Source organism: Lithobates pipiens, unplaced genomic scaffold (assembly GCF_037356315.1).
Source record: "Lithobates pipiens isolate NorthernLeopardFrog02 unplaced genomic scaffold, aLitPip1_a1.2 Scaffold_28, whole genome shotgun sequence".
Lineage (NCBI taxonomy): Eukaryota > Metazoa > Chordata > Amphibia > Anura > Ranidae > Lithobates > Lithobates pipiens.
The window spans coordinates 186250309-186266366 of NW_027507789.1; the positions used below are offsets into that span (position 1 = coordinate 186250309).

Here is a 16058-nt window from a genome sequence, read left to right on the forward strand (position 1 = left end):
CCAGAGTTACCATGGGCCTCTTGGCTGCTTCTCTGATGAATGCTCTCCTTGCCCGGCCTGTCAGTTTAGGTGGACGGCCATGTCTTAGTAGGTTTGCAGTTGTGCCATACTCTTTCCATTTTTGGATGATGGATTGAACATGCTCCTTGTGATGTTCAAAGCTTGGGATATTTTTTTATAACCTAACCCTGCTTTAAACTTCTCCATAACTTTATCACTGACCTGAAATAGAGGGATGGGAACCTGGTCCCCAGCCAGGTCACCATAAAGGACATGTGGGCAATTTGGACTATCACGGTACAGTAAAACAATAAAATATGAATGTGTAGCAAGTAGACAATTATAAGATAATTTTTTTTTTATTAATACAGAAATAATGATCAATTACAAATAAAAACCTGACAATATTCATATATGTCACCGAAACCGTTAACCCTAAATTGGGGGGATCACAGTGGGACCATTCATCGCCGATTACAACTCGACTAGTTTCGCGGACAATAGCCGCTTCATCAGGAGAGTATCTGTGGATTAATTAACAAATAATCAAGGGACAGTATAAATGCCCTAGGGCATAAACGATAACAAAAATGTAACGTAGCATTTAAGCAAATAATTAATGCATAAGGGGGGGAAAAAGAGAGCAGGACTGCTTACCCTTGTCCCAACAGGACCCGATCGCAGGGCATCACCACCAAAGTGGGGGTCTCCCTCGGCGACTCTGGGGAGTTACAAAACATGATGGACCTGATCTAGAAAGGTAAATTGGAACAAAAGGCAGATGTAGTAAAAACCTTCAGAGCCACAAAATAGTGGACCAGTGAAAGGTGATAGATAGTGAAAGATATGGTGGAGCAAGGTGGAACATGCAGTGAGATGGGGATAAATAGGTGAAAACATAAGAGGATATTCCATTAAATTACAAGCAGTTAGTGAGTTAAAAAACGTGTTGGGAAGAACATGACAAGGGGTGAGAAAAAAGTGAAATAAAAAAAGTGAAGGACATAACGATACCTGATAATTTAGTTTAGGGATGCCAGGAGGAGTGGTGCGGCTGAAGAGGAAACTGTCAGTCTGCACCCATAATGTGCAATGCTGCAGCCAGATGGCACGTGGTGGGGACATGGATAAGCCTATCCACCCATGTCATAGTCACCGAAGGGGGGGAGGAAGAAACAAACAATGCCATAAATTAGGAAAGTCTATGGTCAGTAACCCAGAAAAACAGGTGCTGCAACAAGACTCGGGTAAAAACCTCCGCCCCGGTCTTAAGTCTTTTGCAGACTCTAATGCCGCGTACACACGAGCGGACTTTTCAACATCCAAACTCCGACGGACTGAGTCCGTCAGACTATTCGATCGTGTGTGGGCTGCAACGGACTTTTGATTCGCCAAAGTCTGACGGACTTTAGAAATGAAGCATGCTTCAAATTTTCCCGACGGAACTCCGCCGGACCCGATCCCCTTCGAAAAATCCGCTCGTGTGTATGCTACTCCGACGGACTAAAACCGACGCTAGGGCAGCTATTGGCTACTGGCTATGAACTTCCTTATTCGAATCCAGTCGTACGTCATCACGTTCGACTCCGTCGGAGTTTGGTGTGATGGTGTGTGTCCAAGTCCGTTCGGTCGAAAAGTCCGCCAGAACTCCGCCAGAACTCCGTCGGAACTCCGGCGGAACTCCTTTGGAGGTCTGTCGGACATAAGTCCTCTCGTGTGTACGCGGCATAACAGGTTTTCTTCTAATATTGCCCTGTATTTGGCTCCATTCATCTTCCCATCAACTCTGCCAGCTTCCCTGTCCCTGCTTGCCACACTTTTCACATATTTATTTGTAAAAAATGTTGAAAACTCTTTAGCATTTTCCTTCCACTTCACAACTAGTGGCACTTTGTGTTGGTCTATCACGTAAAATCCCAATAAAATACATTTACTTTGGTTGTTACATGACAAAATGTGGAAAATTTCAAAGTTTATCAATACATTTTCAAGGCACTGTATCTACAAAGGGTGAGCTAAATCAATATTGAACTGAGCTACTAGCCAGGCCTTAAGAGTTACTTGCCACCAGTTGGCCCACCCAACCCCTACCCTGCCCCTAAACACACCCTTGTAAATTTTCTCATGAAATTACACTGTTAAATGTTTTATGCAGAATTAAAGAGGAAGTAAACCCTTCCAAACAACTTGGACCTATAGGTAAGCCTAGATTAAGGCTTACCTGTAGGTCCAAGCAATATCTCCTAAACCTATATGGTTTAGGAGATATTTGCCCGAAAATGGGCACCGCTGTCTACGGCGCATGCGCCGTAGACAGCGGCGCGCAGGCGCACTAAATGCGGCAAATCCAAGAATGGATTTGCCTAATTTGTCGACTCCCGTGCGCATGCGCGGGAGTGACGTCATCGCGGCTTCGCCATATGGCAGCGGCGGAGCTGCGAGACGCGACTCCCGTGCGCATGCGCGGGAGTGACGTCATCGCGGCTGCGCCGCTGTGATTCGTCAGAGCTGCGAGACGCCACCAGCAACATGGATGCGGCGGACTACAGGGGACAGCGGCGACTTCGCTGGCTCCTGTGTCAGGTAAGTGACACATAATGAGCTACTATGCGATGCATAGTAGTCCATTATGCTTTACCTTTGCAGGGAAAAAAAGAGGAAGTAAACCCATCAGGGTTTACTTCCTCTTTAAGTTACAAAAATAAATTAACAACTTTATCAGTGCAGCCTCATTATGCCCATCAGTGCAGCCTCATCAGTGCCCATCAGCACAGCCTCATCAGTGACCATCAGTGCAGCCTCATTAGTGCCCACCAATGCCGCCTATAAGTGCCAATCAGCGCAGCCTCATATGTGCCCATCAGCACAGCCTCACCAGTGCCCATCAATTGAGCCTCATCAATGCCCATTAATGCAGCCTCATGAGCCAATTCTCCTCCCAGCAATCGGCCAGGAAACTGGGGAAGGAGGAGTAGAGGAAGAGGAGAGTCAGCTGGACCCCACAGAGAGGGGATCTCCTTCTGTAGCACAACTCGGTTCTGAAATGCCAGCCTCTTTTAAAGTCCCACCTCCTGGACCAGCTCCTATGATAGACGTCACACTACTTAAATTTCCCGACCTAGGATCCAGTGTGCTGTCTATAATAGGAGCCAGTCCAAGAGATGGGTCTTTGTTTTCGACAGCTGCCCGGAGTTTGAGCCAAGCTGTGTTACAGAAGGAGATCCCCTCTGTGTGATCCGTCCAGCACTCCTCTTCCTTCCCCACAGTTTTTTGGCCAATCGCTGGGAGGAGAATTGGCTCCCATTCAACCACACTCATGAGCAGTGGAAATAAAATTTTGAGATGTATATATATTTGTTCCCTCCCAGATCCAATTTGCTGTTTGGTTGCTCAATTGTGTGTGTTTTATACCTTGTTGGAGAGCTGCCTCTGAGCTCAGTGGTTTCCATATTAGTTAACAGGCAAGAGGTCCCATGTTTACTTCATACTGGGTCAGAGGTCAATGGCATTGAATATGTTTTCTATGTGCAAAGATTTGGAGCCCAGGAATTGCTGGACCCCTGATGGCTGTGCCTCTGAGCGGCCAATAACCTACCTATCGAGGTCGAAGGAATCACCTAGGTGATTATTAAAATTGAGAACCACGTGGTAGAGCGGGTCGGAGTAGTCATGACCCGTGGACCAGTTAACCTTCCAGTGCCCTGCTAGCTAAATATGAACATGGGCCTGTGGCTGCGGCTTTCAGGCAGTATGTCTGTCTATGTAAGGGGGTTCGCACACCCTCAAAACAAAATTTAATCTTGCCACCCCTGCAAGAGGTGGTCTGGCCCCTCCCAGTGGGGGCCCACAGGAAGCTAGAGGGAGCCACCGTTTTGGTACAACTGCACAAGCACCCCGTGACGCCAGTGTGGTGGGCCATACCCAATCTAAGGTTCACCACAAAAGAGTGTTGGTACAGCTCAACCTAGAATCAATACCAATCTCGCTGACGAGGCACAACACTTTGGCTGACCTATACACCGTACCTTGTCACTTTATCTTTGAGGCCCAAACAGGTTTGGAAATATGTGCTTTCTTACAAGCAGCTCTGGCTTCTTGGAATGAGACCCAATACAAGTCCCTTTTTGAAGCAGCTGGACATTACCATTTAAAACTTTTCCTTACTTCAACCGAGACTCCTACATTAACTACTGCAAAAGCATTTATTGGTGGTCACCACCAGCCCTGAGGATTACGGGTTCACTGAAGCCATTGACCACTCTATTCGTGCCATGAATTTTTCCCTGGTGCATGAGGCTCCAACTAACTGGTTGCTGCCACCCCTCATACTCAAGTCTCTGGCTTCCCACAACCTAGAGCCTGATGACTTCACTAATGGAAGTCTTGGAGGGCCTGTCCAATCCTATTCAGTACCACAGACTGTACTGAAGTATCCGAGGATTTGACTGTGGGCTCAAGTGAAAAGAAAGTAGAAGATGCATCTGGGCCCTTGCCACCTGAGGCCAATGGCTCCAGCTGCTTTCAATCTGCTGTGTGGAGAGGGAGAGAGCTGCTGCTCTCATGCCCATCGCTGGATTGAGAATGGGCTTAGGTAAGTATAAGGAGGTGAGGGATGCTTTCCGTGACATGGAAGGTTTTAGCCAGAATGCATTAAGATAAAAAAACTTTTTTTTTTTTTATTTTTTTTTTTAGAACCACTATAATAGTAAATTTACTTAGCCTGCTTTCAAATGGAGTATCATCATGTTTTGTATAACAGTATTATAATACCAATACAAACGCTGAGTTTCTAAACCCATTTTATTTCAGCGAGTTATATGTACAGTGTATGTATAGGTGTGTGTATGTATGTATGTATGTATATGCGAAAAAAAAATATATATATATATATATATAAATATATATATATATATATAATATAAAATTTCTCTTTCGTTCATTGACAGACACAGCACCTTAATCTTGACCTTAGGGTTATATCGCCACCTTAGGAGAGGACTAGGCAGAACACATAAAAAACAGTACCGCCCAGGGGGCAGCCCTACTGGCTATAACCCCTCACTTTTCTCCCAGCAGCTCAGTTTTCTTCTGCCTAGTCTAGAAGAATGACCTGGCTCCCTTTGGGTACCATTGGTCCTTGAAATTTTTTCTTTTTTGCTGTGTTTGGTTCCTGTGATATACAATAGCCGGGCTGGGTGACAGGCTGGACAATATAGAGCCTGGTAGTCTCCCCAGCCTGGCCATCGAGCGCGTGCAGACCTTAGATACGCGCTGGGTCGGCCGTGACAGGCCCCGTTCTGGTCCAGGGGCGGCCGTAGAGCTATATGCTCCAGGACACACATATGATCAGGCTACTGCTGTCCGAGTCATGGTGTGCCGTGGCCGACAGTCACCCCGTACTGCTCGGGTGATGGGTCTGTCTGTGGAGTGCGTCTAGCAGTCCCTGCAGGAGGGGTAATTATGGTTCCACCTGTTTAGGCAGGATGGAGCAGCTTGGCATTCCCTGGGAGGTCGACTAAGGGGTCTTTTTCTCTCCCTCTCTTCTCTCCCTGCCTATTTCCCTCCTCCCCATTCTAAGGGGCTTGTGTGGCTGGGCATAGGGGGAGCGGAGCATGTACCTGGCCGGGGGCCCTCTGGGTCCTGGCATGGGGCTGCACTGGGCAGTTGGTGGTCCACTTGTTTTTTTTTTTTTTCCTGTTTTTGGTGCCTTTTTGGGTGTCCAGCGGCCATTTTCCCGGCGTTTTCAGAGAGGAGGCCAGTGGCCATTTTCTGGTAGCCTCAGGTCTGTTATACCCTAGTGCTGGGTGGCTGGTTTAAACTGGTACAGCGTGAAAATGGACACAGGTTTCCTCGTGGCAGGCAGAGGGGAGAGCGGACGGCACAGCACCTGGGTCAGGGTGGTGAGTCCTGTGGGGGGCCCCTCAATCTGCGGAAGCTAGGAGGGTGGACATTGCTTGCCTTAGATCCCTAAGGGTGACAGGTGAGAGTGGGTCAGCATGGCGTCAGAGGCTGGCACCCCTGTTATAGCAAGCGGTGCCTATGGACGCTCTGATTCAGACTCGGGTCTCACTGTGGCAGGCGGTCCCTGTTCTGACGTTTGAGGATGCGGGCCAGGACAATTTGGACAGTGAGTAGGAAGACTTCGCGTCCATGTCAGTGCAGGAAAAAGCGATAGTAGGAGAACTTATGACAGTGATGCGGGATACCTTAAGATGGAGGATACGCAGAGGTGTCGGCCCCTTTTGGGTCCCACAAGCCATCCAGCATCTGCTAAGGTGTTTCTTTATTTTACTTTTTATTTTTATACGTTTATTTACAAGAAGTAGGAAAGCCCGCAGCAGGCCTTTTCAGTCCCAAGACGAATGGTGGTGCGTTACCACTTTGAGGAGAGTTTCCTGAAAAAAATGGACATCTCCGGTTGTTGACCCCCAGGTATCCAGGTTAAATAAGGTGACCAGGATTCCGGTGGAAAAGTCCCCCTCTTTGAAGGACCCTGCCGACGGCAGGACCGAGGTGGTTGCTCGGTCCATGTTTACAGTGGTGGGGTCAGCATTGCGGCTGGTGTTAGCCATGGCTCTGGTGTTACAAACGATTACTGAAAGGGCTAAGTTGTTGCATCGCAAATTGGGTGAGGAACAGGTTTCCCCAGTCTGTGATGCGGCCCTGAAAATGGCCCCTTTACTTTCTAGAGCCTCAGTATCAGCAGTGGTGCTGCATCGCTTGATTTGGCTTAAATGCTGGTCTGCGGACCAAGTATCTAAGAGAGCGCTGGCGGATTTGGCCTTCCAAGATGAGAGGCTATTTGGCGCCTCGCTGGATGACATTATTAAGAATGTTACTGGGGGAAAGAGTACTTTGCTCCCACAGTCCAGAAAGGGTAAGGAGCCACGCCGTAGGCAGGGGCCTTCTTTTTTTGCTCAGAAGCGTTTTTTTCATCTGCCCAAGTCGGCAGGTAAGCCTTCCCAGTCCAAGGTGCCTGCTGAGGGACAAAAGCACCCCTGGTTTCACAAGCCGAACAAACCTGCGAGCAAATCCGCTGCCGCATAAAGGTTCGCCATCCGCCCGACTCTTGGGTGGGGGGTTGCCTTTGGGAGTTTGCAGTCCTGTGGACCCCTCCCCTCTCCTTTCCGATCAGTGGGTCTGCAAACTAGTTTTGTCAGGCTACAAGATAGCGTTTCTTTCTTGTCCGCCAGACAGATTTTTTCCCTCCAACCTTCATTCTCTTCTGGCTCGTCGGGAGGCCCTGTTTGGGGCAGTACAGGATTTACTACTACGGGGGGTGATAGTGACGTCAGGTTTCAGGGATTCTACTCCAATCTGTTTGTAGTTCCGAAGAAGGAAGGGGTCTGTCCGGTCCTTGATCTCAAGGCCCTCAATTGCTTTGTGAAGGTGTGAGGGTTCAGGATGGAATCGGTTCGTTTCGTGGTCGCTGCACTCCATCAAGGGGATTTCTTGGCGTATTTGAACATCAAGGACACATACTTGCATGTTCCCATATGCATCAGACACCAGAGGTTTCTGCGATTTGCGGTCGAGGATGAGCACTTGAGCACTACCAATTTGTAGCTCTTCCCTTTGGCCAAGCACCAAGGGTCTTCACCAAGGTGCTGGCCCCAATTCTGGCTTTGCAGAGACAACGAGGGATCGCAATCGTGGGTTACCTGGATGACCTCCTCCTGAGAGCAGCTTCTGCCTCAGAATTAAGGGAGGATGTGGTGATCACCATACAGACTCTCCAGGAGTTTGGTTGGGAGTTGAACCTCCAGAAGTCGGTGTTGGTGCCAGCTCAAAGCCTGGAGTACTTGGGGTTGATTCTTTCTGGACTCCTCAGAGTTGAGAGTCTTTCTACCTTCGAACAAGCTGCAGACTCTTCAATCCGCAGTGCAGTTATTGATGTCCCGCAGGAGGTCATCGCTGTTTTTTTGCATGCGAGTTCTGGGCCTCATGGTAGCCACTTTCGAGGCGGTACCGTATGCTCAATTCCCCACTTGAGTCTTACAGAAAGAGATCTGTCCAAATGGGACAAATCTCTGGCATCCCTGGATTGTCAAATTCGGGTGAGCCAGCTAGTCAGGGCTTTGCTTCTCTGGTGGCTGAGGTCTCCGGCCCTTCGGTCCGGGAAGCTGGGGCATCCAGTCAGCCCAGGGTCACTGGACGCAGGAATAATCCCTCCTGCCGATCAATGTGCTGGAGCTTCGGGCGATCAGGCGGTGCCTCCACATGGTCGCAGAGGCATCCGGTCAGGATCCAGTCGGACAATGCCACGACGGTGGCGTATGTCAATCAAGGAGGGACAAGGAGCTAAACTGGAGCGCTGGAGGTGTCTCACATCCTACAGTGGGCAGAGCAGCGCGTGCCGGCATTATCCGGCGTATACATTCCGGGTGTAGAAAACTGGCAGGCGGACTACCTCAGTCTTCAGTTGCTGGACCAGGGGGAATGGTCACTGCATCAGCTCATTTGCCTAAGGTGGGGCATGCCAGATGTGGATCTCCTAGCCTCTCGGCTCAATCGGAAGGTACAGAGGTTTGTGGCCAGTTCAAAAGATCCCTGGGCGGATGCGTCAGATGCGTTGGTGGCCCTATGGGGGCATTATCGGCTGATTTATGCCTGCTCAGACTCCTCGTTTTCTACGCAGAATGGAGGCCGAGGGGTTTCCAGTGATTCTGATTGCCCCAGATTGGCCTCGACGTCCTGGGTACGCACAGATAGTAGTATGAATGGTGGCCGATGTTCCTTGGCGGCTGCTGAGAGGGGAGGACCTGCTGTCCCAAGATCTGATACTTCATCCTGATTTACCGTTGCTAGTTTTAATGGCATGGCTGTTGAAAGCCAGGTGCCGAGGGGCCGAGGACTGTCAGCTTTGGTCATTTTCACTTTGCTGAGGGCACGGAAGTCTTCTTCCCGGAAGATTTATCACATGGAGGGCCTACATCTTCATGTGTGAGGAGATGGGGTGGCGGCCGGGTACATATTCAGTTTCCAGGATCCTACTGTTTTTGCAGCGAGGAGTGAATCAGAAACTTGCATTAAGCACCATTAAGGGGCAGATATCCGCTTTGGCTGTTTTTTTTCAGCGACCATTGGTGACATACTCATTGGTTTGTACATTTGTTCAGGGGGTTCAGCATGTGACCCCTCCGGTATGACCATCACTGCCTCTGTGGGATTTGAATCTGGTGCTCTTAGTGCTTTGGAAACCACCGTTTGAAAACATTAGGGTGATGCCTTTATTGACGCTCTCTCAGAAAGTAGTCTTTCTAGTGGCTATTACATCTGCAAGGCAGGTTTCTGAGTTGGCTGCCTTGTCATGCAAGTCTCCCTACTTGATCCTCCATAAGGATAAGGCGGTGCTGCGTCCACAGCCTTCTTTTCTTCCAAAGGTTGTTTTGGCCTTTCATCTAAATGAGGACATTGTGCTCCCGTCTTTATGTCCTCGGCCATCGCATCCCAAGGCAGTCGCTTTACATTCTTCCAGGCTCTGCGGGTATATCTGTCTGCTACAGCTCCTTTCCGGAGGTCGGACTCTGTTTTGTATCGGTGGCTGATCAGAAGAAGGGCCTGGCGGTCTCGTTGGCCACCATTTCTCGGTGGATTAGACAGAGATCCACCGGCACATTCTACCAGGACAAATGGTGCCTCCTGGGCTTTTCGACATCAAATGTCCATTTCCCAGGTGTGTAAGACGGCGACTTTGTTGTCTCTTCACACTTTCACCAAATTTTACAAGGTCAATGTGGGCGCATCTTCAGATGCGTGTTTCGGCCACAAGGTTTTGCAGGCAGCCATTTGAGGTTGTGACTCCTCTGAGGAGGAGTTCTTTTTGTTATGGGTGGAGTTTATTTTCTTTCTGCTGCCACCCCTCATTTTTGACACTGCTTGGGGACGGCCCTAAGGTCAAGATTAAGGTGCTGTGTCCATCAATGAACGAAAGAGAAAATAGGATTTTTGTACTCACCGTAAAATCCTTTTCTCTGATGTTCATTGACGGAACACAGCACCCACCCCTCCAATTTATGTTTGTACTGCTTTTTGATGAACTGAGCTGCCGGGAGCAGAGTGAGGGGTTATAGCCAGTAGGACCGCCTCTTAGGCAGTACTGTGTTGTTGTTTTTTTATTCCTTCATTTTTCTCCTGATATAAAAAGAAAAATAAACAATCTTTCTGTATATTACATTCTATTTCTGCACATACAGCCAGACAAGAAATAAAAAACAAAAAAACAAACATAATAATAACTTGTTACATTCCATTCCATCTGCTGCTGTCTATTTCTGATATACTATTCAATAAAGATGACTAAAAGAATGAACACGAATAAACATAAGGAAGCCACAATAGAGGCTAAGACGAAATTGAAATAGTCATTTTCCTCTCTCATTTCTGCCCTCCATGTTGTTACTCCTTGCCACGTTAGGTGGAGGACGCTTCCACCAGACCCGGCCATAATACTCCAACTACCTCTCAGTATTCCGACTGCTTTTTCTATTTATAGTCCATTTTCCCCCTCCTTTCCTTGCACCCCTCCCGGAAAAAAAAGCCCCCCCATTTAATTTCCCTTCTTCCCTTATTTACTTTCCCTCCTTCCCTCCACCCCTCCTCCTCACCACCCCTCCTCCTCATTAATTTGTATCAATTCGTTTTTTTACCTTCCTCTGAAGAAATAAAACCGTTCCATGGTGACCACGTTTTTTAAATAAATTTCCCTTTTTTCCCTAGTTGTCCAGACTAGATCCTTCATCCTGTTTACTTCCTCTACTTTCCTAAGCCACAAACTCACTGTAAGAGGTTGTAACTGTTTCCACCTAAGCAGAATGCATGCTTTAGCTGCATTAACCAAATGACACAAAATACAATTCCTGTATATAGGTTATAGCCAGTAGGACCTCCCCCTGGTCGGTACTGTGTTTTTTATGTGTTCTGTTTAGTCCTCTCCTAAAGGTGGCGATGTAAACCTAAGGTCAAGATTAACCTCCCTGGCGGTATGATTCAGTCTGGAATTAGGTGCTGAAAGCGGTACAATTATTTTGCACGGAAATCTGGCTTTTATTTTGTAGTCCTGTAATTCTTAGGAATAACGCTCTTAAATCTGTTCAAACCAGAGTCTAGCAGACATCCCGGGTATGATAAAGTTTATAATATAATAAAGAATAATAAAAATTATTCAATAATGTAATAAAATCCTAAAACACTGAAAAAATGACAGTTTTTGGTTGCTATGGACAATCTCCAAATTCCAGGCAGTAAAAAACAGTATTTATAATATAAAAGTGTATGCAGGGCATTGCACAGACCACTAGGGACAAAGAGGGTGTGTATTTTTTAATACAGCACTGTAATCTGTTAGATTACAGTGCTGTGTGTGTTTAGTGTGTTTTTACTTTTTTGAATTTGCCGCCGTTCTCCGCTCCCGTGCGCCGTAACGTCGCAGGGAACGGAGCTCGGCGGCATTCGGCACTGTGAATCGAGCGCAGGACGGCTCGATCGCACAGCGCGGAGGACATCGCTGGATCCAGGGGACAAGGTGAGTAACGCTCCCTGTGTCCTCCCCTGCATCGAGCGAAGCCATCCAGTCTGGCTCGGGGTTACCGCTCCTGTCAGTATATTCCTACCCCGAGCCAGACTCGGGATTACCGCTAGGGGGGTTAAGGTGCTGCACCCGTCAATCAACATCAGAGAAAAAAAAGGATTTTACAGTGAGTACAAAAATCCTATTTTTGTCATCGTGCCATAATGATTTCTGAATTATTATTATTATTCTGGCTGCACAGATCGGGGCCCCTCCCCTCTCCAATGAACACACGAGGAAAGACAGGAAATGGAGCTGCCGCAAACCCTCCGCCCCATGTTCAACAAGAGGGGACACCAGATGTAAAGAGGGGCTCTGCTGGGGACATCAGATGTAAGGAGGGACTGTGCTGGGAATGCCTGATGTAAGGAGGGACTCTGCTGGGGTCACCTTATGGCATCTGGTGGCAAGTGACACGCTCAGGGCTTCCACTGATTCAGCATTATGGTGAGTTGAATGATTTTATTATTTTTATTACAATGTAATAATAGAAATAATGGGCTTCAATCATCCTGACACCATACCAACCATGGTGCCGGGAGGATTGAAGCACCTACACCAGGTGTTTGGAGTATCTGCTGATTTTGTTAAACTTTATGAAATACACATATTGCTATTGTGGTTTAGGATCTGGGCCTGCTGTCTCTCCATCCCTCTTTCTTTCCTTCCTTCTCCTTCCCTCCCTATCTCTTTTGTTCTTTCTCCCTCCATCTCCCATTTATCTCAGACACATCCATTATTTCGTTTAAATCACACCCATTTTTCTTCCGCGTCCCGGGAAGCACGCCACATTTTCCTTTCCCCACTACACCACACCTAAAAATGAATGCCCCGCTTCTAATTATAATAAGACTGCGCCTACAGACAAAAAAGTGCCCCTATACATTTTTTGACAATGATGGCAACTATGCAATACAAGAGTGTCAATAATGCCTTCTGATTTTTTTTAACACACTTCTGATCTTCATACTTGTTAAGAATCATTTTCTCAGACAGTTCTGAAAAGGTCACCGATGGCAGCTGCTAAATTTCTATTATGACGGTTTACATTAGTAAAATTCTGGGTATACTTCCAGGTTGGCTTTGATTTTGAGCAGCACACATATTTTACCACAAGGTGGTGCTGTAAGGAAGCTGTGGAAAGAGTGAATGTACAGGAAGCATGGAGGTTGTGACTTTTTCTGTAATCAGTATTTTACAGTAATGATAGATAATAATATGCTTTTTGAGTAATGAGTGAGAAATGTAAAATAAAAAATAAATAATGTAATCCTATTTTTTTTTTTCTTGCTTAAGTTTTATAAAAGGTGACGTTGGTGTACTGGCATAAATGGAAGCCTGTACATAATTATAATACAATACACTCCCATACCTCCCAACTTTTTAAAAATAGGAATGAGGGAAACCTATCATGAAAAGTATGTAGGCATAGATCCACCCCCCCCCCCCTAAATCACACCCCCTTAAAGGAGAATTGTACAAAAAAAATGATTAGTTAAACCCACAAGTGTTTTTTTTTTTTTTTTTTTTTTTTCATTGCTATTTTTTTATACTGGCTTTTGAAATGTACAAATGCAGCAATTAAGAACTTTATCACTGAGAAACACTTTTGTGAAAGTTAGTGTATTTTATATAAAACTATACAGATCAGACCAAAATGAGGGGCAAACAAGGGGGTAAGAGGGACAGAGGGACTTTGTTCCAAATCAGGGACAGTCCCTTCCAATCAGGGATAGGTGGGAGCTATGCACTCCATTGCCATAAGAAGACACATTTTACAAATTTTATTATATAAACAATCATTGATGGAACAAAACAAGATGAATGCATGGAGCTCATTATAACAAAGGAGACCTAGTATGCGAGGAAAGTAATACGCCTAAAAAGCTCCAAAACTGCCCACTTGGAGAAATTGGTAACAAGCCTTAGTATGAATTACAACAAGGGGAGAGAAGTGAGGAAGAAAAGAAAGCTGTAAAAAGGAGCAAAAGGGAAGGAGGACAATATTGGAATGGAATCTCTCATGGGGTAGTATGCATCGCCTGCCCAATCAGCCAAAAGGTGAACCTAACAACGCCACAGAAAGTAGCTAGGGTTTCAATAGCGAATGGTCAAAATTTGGATGGCAAATTATGGTCAACCCAAGGTTGCCAGAAGGTGCTTCGGTACACGGTCAGCAGGGCAGCTTCAATTTTGCTGTGTATCATGAATTGGGTGTTTAGTTTCAATGATACGTAAAGTGGGCTTTTTCCAAGCTTTAGCAATGGTCTGCTTGGAGGCTGTAGTCATGTACAACAGCAATTTAAATTCTGAGGACGTCAGGTCTTGAGGGCATTTTATTCAGTAATGATGGCCATACAGTATACGAAAATTTGGCCGAAATTCGGTCATTAGACCGTTCATTTGTTTTTTCGACCAGTTAATGGGCACAAAATCGATAATCGCTTGGACATTTTTAAGCCGAAAAACAAAGGACAATGTTCTGCCGAATGAACGATAAATTGAAAGGTTAATGTGTTTCCCGTCCGACCTAGATATATGTAAAAAAGCCGTCTGCACTAGATATATGTAAAAAAGCCAACGTGGGGGGCGTGGTCTCGGCATGGACGAGTGAAGCCGCATCTTTCTGAGGCTCCCAGGCCGTGGCTCTCCAGGGATCTAATATAGCAGCCTTGCCTCCTATTACGCCTCCTCAACACTGCCCGACATTGTGGAGAGGCAGTACATTCACCCCAGAACCTTCACAGCCCGAATGGAGCGGTACCCGGTACCGATGCAGCCACCGGCATCTACTCCGGACGCGGCCAAGATGGCACCGGTGTCGGCCATGAGGATGGTGCCCAGACCGTCAGCGGGGAGAGGTGAGAGACCCGAATTGTGTAACGATATGCAGCCGTTCTCCCCCATATAATTAGATAACACCTCAAATTTATTGGGATTTTTAAGGAAATATAGAAAAAAGAAAATATATACTAAAATGTATATGAAAAAATATATAAATTTTATTACAACTATCAAAAGATATTACAAAACCACAATGATCCATAAAATAACAGTGTTGTGCTAACATATGTGTATGGCATAGAATGTTACTACATGCGTAGACTCTATCCAGCAAAACAGGCAGCTCTTTTCCTACGCGTTTCGAAAAATGTGTATTAATAATTTCTACATATGTACAAATGACATGATACATTAAAACCCAATACTTGAATACTCACATGCTATTTCTGTACCAAAAGTAGGCACTATCTCCTCTTTAGGCAACCGTTCCAGTAACGGAAAGACAGGCCAAGAGAGTAGGGGATTGAGCCACAGTGGCTATCGGGAACGAAAACCTGTGCCCGGCACAGGTAAGCCCATCGGGGTGGTTTTGTTGTGAGGGCGCTGTGGTTGGGGTTATTCTTACCCCTTTCTTTGCTCCCCTTTTCTTTGCCACCAATTTGGGCATTGGTTTTCGTTCCCGATAGCCACTGTGTGTGGCATCTGGAGGTTTATCCAGTTTATTCCTGTGTCGGTGGTTTTAGTTCTAGCCTTAGTGACACATTGCAAGTGACAAATTTAATTGGTGTATCTGTAAAGTTACGGTCACTTTTGTGGATTCATTTCCACATGCCCATTAATTTGAGTCTATTGGGATGAGCCCCCTTTTAAATGGATTGCAATAGATTTAGCGATTCATTTTGTAGTGTTCATTTCCTCCCATGCATTCTTATAATTACTTGCAGTCATTGCTTACAGTCATTGCCCAGTAAGATGTTTTCTCCAGGAAGTACAAAAGAGTGTCACTTCCGGTTCCGGAAAATGACGTCATTTCCGGGTCCGGGCGGAAGTGACGTTACTTCCGGTTCCGGCGGAAGTGGTCATACCGGAAGTGATGCAAATGGCGGCAAAAACGCCGCTATTTTGACCAATAAGAATCTATATACCTGGAGCAATCACCTGGGTGATCTCCAATGAAAAAAAAGTTATTGTTGAAAAGAGGAGGAGCTCTTTGGAGAACCTCCAATCAGAATGAAGCGGTTAGAGAGATGGGAGGAGCCTCTGTGTTGATTGGAGGAAGTTTTTGGCGCCAATCCACTCAATAAGGGCTATTTAAGGCAGACACCAGAAGCTCTAAGTAGGTGGGAATCTCTCCTATGTCCTTTGGATGCTCCAGATTCGGTGATATTCGTATAAAACTAGGAAACGATTGAACCTCGTTATGGCGGTAAGCTACACTTTGGGAATTCCTGTCTTATGATGAATGTAAGGCTAGGGAGTAGAATAAAATGTTTCTTGGTTCTTTTTGTTGTAGGTCTTTTAGACAAGATTGAGGTTTATACAACATAACATCTTCCTATTTGATGGGCCATTGGACATTTGTGCAAAGGAATCTTTTATTCCCATCCTTTGTTGAGTTCATTTGGACTCCAGGGCTTTGAATGCGGTGACCTTGCAACAGATCCATACTATCCTTACCATCTCCACGTTTGTGGCTCAATCCCCT

General features: G+C 46.3%; 1 long non-coding RNA gene across 1 annotated transcript in view; it reads left to right on the forward strand.

Moving 5' to 3' along the window:
* LOC143934931 (uncharacterized) overlaps window positions 1-12015 on the forward strand; it is a 164329-nt gene extending 152314 nt beyond the window's left edge. Inside the window, exon 3 of the long non-coding RNA XR_013263436.1 lies at window positions 11772-12015. This is a non-coding gene — a long non-coding RNA (uncharacterized LOC143934931). The remainder of the gene's footprint in view (window positions 1-11771) is intronic.
* Window positions 12016-16058: the final 4043 nt, after the last annotated feature.